A 7,446-nucleotide genomic window follows, 5' to 3' on the forward strand; every position below is an offset into this window, starting at 1 on the left:
GGGGGGGGGGGGGGATGGGGGTGGAGGGTGGGGGGTGCGGGGAAGAAAAATAAAAAAAAGAAAGACATAAAAAAAAAAAAAGCACAGTGAAAAAATCTTGTCAATGGAGAAGGGAAGCAGATTGGGGCAACCCTGTCTTTGTTAGTCATCTTCTGTTCTCGGATGCACGCAAATATGCGTTTAAGTAGGAGAGGTAAGTTTAGAGGACAACTGCAAAATGATTTACATTCATTCTACCTGAATGGATATGACAGGCTTACAAAGAACCAGCCTTACGAAAATCTTCAATGATTATTCCTCGCATCCCACCCCACCAAAAACAGCCTTTCTTTTCCCTTCTTGCAAGTTAGGCTGACCAATAAATAATTGGGGATGTCAAAGCAGTTGTGCATATGAGTTTCCTTCCCCCCGTCCTTTGTTATTACGGATGAAAAATACTAGGAATATAATGAATACATAAAACTTACACCTGTCTAAAAGGTCCGGTGATATCACAGACACCACATAGCCCGGCACCTGGGTGCTAAGGGATGTGTCTAGAATCGTGCATTTCCTTATTTTACGATTTCAGAAGAGTTTTGTTTGTGGGAGTGATATAAGATTTTAAACCCTCCTACCCACCTCCCCCAAACGAGCAGACATGTTTTCATTAATTCCTAATGTAAAACCTCTGCTTCTCTTCCTGAATGCTTATTGCTTTATAATAATCAGTTAATGAAACAGAAAAAATAAAAATCTTCTCTACAGTAATAATTTGATCTCCAGACAGCAGTAAAATACCCCATTGCTGGGTGGTGAGATTGTGACATTCGGGGGAACTCAAGCCAATCAGTGAACAGATAATATGAGTTAATTTAAATATTGTATTTCTATTGGACACACGGAAGTAAAGCTTTCTCATTTTAAAGCTTAAAAATGAACACTTTACTATCATGATGTCACAGTCGTTACACAAAGCCCTATGTTGATAATACTGAAATGATGTTAAATTTCCCCGATTTGTTTTTGGATTTCCCAGGATCATTACAAAAATACATGATGTGTTAAAAAAAAAAAATTATACGTAAGGCACTTAACTTTGGCGTTTCCTTCACCTAGAAAAATCAGTCTTTTGGCAGTACTGGAAGTAACTTGAAGCCATTTCCATTTAAGTCAGACATTCCATTTTTTGCAAAACAAATGCATTCAGAAGGCTCAAAATTATACAATAGTGTGCAACTTCTAAGTGAAATGTCAAATTCATTTTTATGGAACTACAAATCAATTCAATTTGTTCTTTTTTACTTCCCAATTAGTGTCTCAATGTACTTTGCAAAGAGTGATTATTTCCTGAATTTTTACAGTTAAGAAATCTCTAGAATAAGAGACTTAAATAAGTTTGCTGAAGATTCATGATTGTCAAGATGTTAGGCTGCATGGACTAGGGAAACGTTATTTTAAAGTAAATTAAAAAGATGACTGCAATGCTAGGCCATGAGGCAATAATTTACTCTGCCAAAAGGTACAGGGCCAAGATCCAAGGATTTAACTAGTCCTTTGCTTTAAGAAGCAGATATTGATTTCTTAAAAATAAAGAAGACGGTATGTGTGTATGCAATATTCTTTCATATCCACATCTCAGGGTATGTTAGAGCTATTTTTTTTCCCTTTGCAATTGAGCACAGTTACATCCGTTAGTTCTTCCATTTCTCCAGCTGTTAGATGAGAATGTCATTTTCTTGCCTCACAAGGGGTCTCAAGAAATTAATGAGATATTTTCCATTTAGCTCATTAACTCTACTGGAGAAAACATTGGAATCTGCATCTTCCATCAACAGGGGTTCTAAAATATATGTTTAATAGCTGACAAAAGTTTCATATGTACAAGTTCTCAAAAGTAAAGCTGTTGCTTTGAATTGTTTAGGTTATATGCTTATTTGATCTTTGCTAATTTCTTTTTTAATTTCTTATATCACCAAACCTAGAAAAATTGATCTCCAGGTTAAAAGTAAAGGAACAAAGCAAACACAACAAAATACTACATCCCCTAATACTTGGGTTTGAAGGATTCTAAAGGTTTTCAAGCTCTCAGCGTATTACATTTACTATATTGATTGTTTTAAGAAGACTGATGTGGTTTGCTTAATTTGGTTCTCGTAATAAATATATATAATTTTATTTTAAAAAGCAATCACCTTCTTTCCAAAATTAATCTGATATTTCAGATTTTTGCCAAATGGTACACAGCCTCACAATGGGCAAACACCATGTTTTTGTTCTATGCATTGTTTATGTGAAAATGTATGTCAGAAAAGAAGCAACCCTTGGTAAATGTGGAGAATGATAAGCTAGAATAAAATGTTTTAAGAAAATATTTTTAATGATTTATTTAAAATGCCATCTCTCGGGGCCGGCCCGTGGCTCACTCGGTAGAGTGCGGTGCTGATAACACCAAGGCCCCGGGTTCGGATCCCACATAGGGATGGCCGGTTCGCTCACTGGCTGAGCGTGGTGCTGACAACACCAAGTCAAGGGTTAAGATCCCCTTACCGGTCATCTTTAAAAAAATAAAATAAAATAAATAAATAAATAAAAAATAAAATGCCATCTCTCCCACTTAAAGCTTGTCAATAAAGATTTTAAAATATATATCTTTGGTGTTCTCAACTCTTACCAAAATCTAAAGCTATATATGACAAAGAGCCTTGTGTAAGTTTTCTGGAAGCTATCTTGGTAAGAAGGTCTCCCTTTGGGGACTTTTGCATAGAAACATTTTCTGATAGATTACTCAAAAAAATTCACTAACCGGAATAAGTGACCAATAGAAAGGGAGATTATACACTTACATTGTAATAATGGTTTTCACATCCTAGTTGCTGCAAAAGGTGACCTTTTTTCACAGTGACACCTAAGTAAAAGTTTCTAGGACATTGTACTTATCTATTTGGGTAGCAGAGTAGCAAAAGAATACACTAGATCTAAACAACTTCCACCAGATTTAAAAAATCATGCCTTGGAAGTTGCAAATAACCATAATTGTGAACATCCCAAACAGTGAGATTTCTTCATAATTTTAATGAGTTTTTTAAAAAATTAAGAATCTGGTATGTTCCTTTCCAAAATGCTAAACGTTTCATTTGTCAGATTTTTCTCTCTGCTCTGCCGCAAAACAAGTCCCAAAGTGTTATTATAATTCACTTTTAATTTTAAAGCTAGCATTTCTAAGACTTTCCTATTCAATTTAAGATCCAGCCTTTTGAAAACTCAGCAATTTATGTTTTCTGACCTTTATGTTGACAATTTCTTTCTCTCTGAAAACTTTAAGACTTGTTCCCTTGTTTAACTCATTTAACAAACATTTGTTGAGCTTCTACTCTGTATGAGGCACTGTGCTAGATCTTGCAAGGAAAGAATAATCAAGAGCTGGGACTAATTTACAAGCAGTTGTATCTGTGTAGGGAAAGCCCGAACTGGTGGAAGTGGGAGTGATGGAATGAACAGAAACAAAAGCATGGAGCTGACTGGTAAGAGGAGCCATATTTCTTATCAAGTGATTAGATAATGAAAGCAAAAGAGAATGAGAAGTAAGAATTGACTCCCAGGTTTGGAACTTGGATAACTGGGAGGCAGAAGACACCATTAACCAGAGGTAGCAAAAGTTAAAAAAGGAGCTAGTTTGGTAATGAAATTAATGAATTAGTTTTAGACATATTGAGTGTGAAATGCTGGTGGGATATTCAAATATTGATGACTTATATGCAGTTGGAAGTGAAGAGCTGAATTTAGGAAGTACTTATAGGTGATGAGGCTGTTAAGGGAACTGTAAAGTAACATTGCCAAGGAGGAGACTGTTGAGAGAGAAGAAGGTTGAGGTTAAACAAATAAATAAAAATGCCCATCCCCCTCCGTCAGACAGACCCAAACCCCAAAGGAATGCCTACATTTAAGAAACAGGAAGAATCATGGAAGGACCAGAGAAACTGAAAGGAAGGAGAAATACCAAAGTCATAGACAATGAGAGAAAAGGAGGGAGTGGTCAGCAGCGTAAGGAGCAAGCAGAAAGTTCAGAAGGACGACAGATGAGAAGACAGCATTGGACCTGGTAATGAGGAAAGTCATTAGCAATCTTTGAGGGAGCAGCTTCAGAAGAGCAAGTCGGACCGTGAGGGATTAATATGAGGAACACAGGCTTATAAAGTCAGGTTAAGAAAGCATTTTGTTGTTAATGACAGCACCATCTCAGTTGTGAAGGTTTTAATGAATTTTCTTGATGTTTTATGAATAAAGTGATACTTAAATAAATATAGCATGCTTTCTTCTTCTGGAAGTCTTTAAAACTCTTCTACTACACACAATTTAAATCTGATTCTATTGAAAGAGGAGAATCAAGTTCTCTTTAGAGACAAAGCCCTTGGTCTGCAAAATATTCTAAGTTGTCTTATTCAACTCCCGCCCCCCCACTTTTCCACTTTTTTTTTTATTCAGTTAGTGTCAACCATGAAAAACAAAAAGAAGGGATTCCATGTGGGAGTGGCGTGAGTGTGAGCGAGTGTGTGGGTGTGTATGTAGCTGGAGGGTAGGTGGAAAGGGGAATCAAGTATCAGTAAAATGATTAAGAAATGGGAAATTAATTTGATATTCAGGTTAATAGAGAGTCATACATATCTTACATGCATTGTAAATTTTCATGGAATAAAACTGCAATATAATTTTTAAAACTAGAAGTAGAAGGTATTTTTTTTCTTTGATTTTTCAGAGATTATCTCAATCTTTCAGTGCATTAAGGCCATTATTATGAACATGTTATATGAAAATATGAGCAGTTATGATTATTTAAGTTTTTGTAGTTTTTAGCTTTTTGACAAATGGGCATAATTAAAACATGGCTGAAAGTAAAGAAAGTTACCTTAGATTCTAATTTAAGAGCTTCCCATATTGACTGTCCAGACCTGCATTCTGATTATCTGGTTAGCCCTTCACTTTCATTTCTCTTAATCTTTTAAACTTTATAATTTTCTCTTTACAAAATAATAACTCTTTAAGACAAAGACAAAACCAAAATTCCTCTCCGCACAAATACGGTTAGTGCTTTAATTTGTTTAACATTTGGTTAAAATGGAAGAGTGCTAGCATCTGCCTAATTTTACATTAAGAAGGACTTTATTAAGAATAAGTCCTGGGGGCAGCACTATTTCATTGATTCAATGTATGTCCTAGTCTCCACTAGAATGTGAGCCCTATTATTTTGTCACTGTTCTTCCCCATTTCCCAAACAGAACCTGGCACACAGAGGGCGCTCAGCACGTTTTTGTTGAATGGGTGATTATAAGCCTGTTACATGAGGGGTACTGTACTAGGCACTATGGAGAAGATATAAAAGAAGGAGAAAAAAGACAGTGACACAGGTGCCAACTGGAATCTGTGTCTTTCTTAATTTAGTAAGGTTGGGATAATTATTTGTATTATGGGCAGAAAATTTTCTTGGCCAAAGATTTACTCTGGATTTGGGGGAATTCTGTTTGCTTCTAAACCTTATTACATTAGCATTTACATTTCTTATTTGCCTTACTACTTAGTAATTTCAAACCATTTTCTAATAACTTAATGTCTCTCATGCAGATTATGAGCTAAGAACAGATATTTTATGCTTTGGGCTCAAATGGGCATAATTATATACATGACAAAATGTCTGCAGCTTTTATCTGGCTTTGGCCTTCTGACCACTAATTTTTTAATAGCCATAAGGATGGCATATCCTAAAAAAAAAAAAAAAAAAAAAAAAAAACTCAACAATCTGATTTATCAGTACAGAAGTAAAATGCTCAATAATATAAAAATAAAATTGATATTATGAATACTCTGTGCTTTAATCTTGCCTGTAAACTATTCATAATTATCTATAGGACACAAAGGAAAAGGGTTGAAATAGAAACTGTCATTTAGCTACTTGGAAAAAGACATTACAAAGATATTCCTCTTAGGTAAAAGTACAGAAGTAAAATGCTCAATAATATAAAAATAAAATTGATATTATGAATACTCTGTGCTTTAATCTTGCCTGTAAACTATTCATAATTATCTATAGGACACAAAGGAAAAGGGTTGAAATAGAAACTGTCATTTAGCTACTTGGAAAAAGACATTACAAAGATATTCCTCTTAGGTAAAAATCAGGATTATCTTTTCTTGCATTTTGTTTGTCCTCATTTTAGAAGATATTCTTTTCCCTTCTTTACTAGGCATAAATTAGAGCTGAATATAAGTTCTTATATAAAATAGTGCTGATTCATCTTCCTAATTGAATACAATTTAGAAAAGCTAAAAAGCTGCCAGTCAGATCACTCTTTAAGTCCTCTTAGCTTGAACAATGTTTGGAGCTGATGATACAGTTTGTAATCTCTCCAGCAAGAAGCACAGAACAATACTTCCGACTACTCAAAACAGGGTGGCTGCTCACTTTGAGAAGGCAGCAATGACTTGGGCTGGGCGTATACAATTTCACAGCAGAGAATTTGGTTGGGATTGCCTTTCTCCTTTATCTGATCTAGAATCACAGCGTCCTGCATTGGCAGTTGGTATGTGATTTATAGCAGTTGTTTTCTGGCAGGGCTATAGTTAATGGGTCATTAATCATTTCCATGGGGGTATAAGGAATAGTGTTGCATACATGCATTATGAAAAATGTGTCTTGGTTACAGAAATTTAAAATACTGAAAGCCTACATCTACAAACTCTATAATCTGTACTTCTAGCTGTTAGCCATCATCTCTTTCAATGTTACTGTGCTACACAGAGGTGGGCAGGTGAACAGGCTTAGCTGGTGGACGTGAGAATGAGAATTCCAATATTTGAAATATTTTTTGACTGTGGATTTCATATCACTTAATCCCAATTAAGATTGTAGAATAAAGCTATGATTCCAACATTTTCAGAGGGAGGATTTGTTTTTTAGGTGGATGGCCAGTATGGGGATCAGAACTCATGACCTTGGTGTTACAAGGCTGTGCCGTATGCAACTGAGCCAACTGGCCAGGCTCTAATGTTTTCAGAATTAGTTGCTAGTTATTTGGGCAAACAGTTGTCTTGGTAAGCTGGAGGACTACAGACCAGTTTTGGCATTGTATTAGTCCATTTATGTTGCTTATAACAAAATACCTGATACTGGGTAGAAAATGAAATTCATTGCTTACAATTTCAGAGGCTGGTAAGTCCAAAGTGTAGGGAACACATCTAGTGAGCATCTTCTTTGGTGGTGGCTAACAGCAATGCAGGGGTCTCACATGGCAGAAAATGGCAGAGCAGAGAGAGACTCTCATGTGCTCTCCTTTTAAAGCCTTCAGAACCACACCCCTGACCATGGTTATCAATCCATTCACTATGGCATGGTCCTACAATCTAATCACCTCTTCAAGGCCCCACTTTTCAATTACCATGATAGGATATACCACCTTCTCAACACTGTCATAG

This window comes from Galeopterus variegatus, unplaced genomic scaffold (assembly GCF_000696425.1).
Source record: "Galeopterus variegatus unplaced genomic scaffold, G_variegatus-3.0.2 Scaffold1651, whole genome shotgun sequence".
NCBI classification, from domain to species: Eukaryota; Metazoa; Chordata; class Mammalia; order Dermoptera; family Cynocephalidae; genus Galeopterus; species Galeopterus variegatus.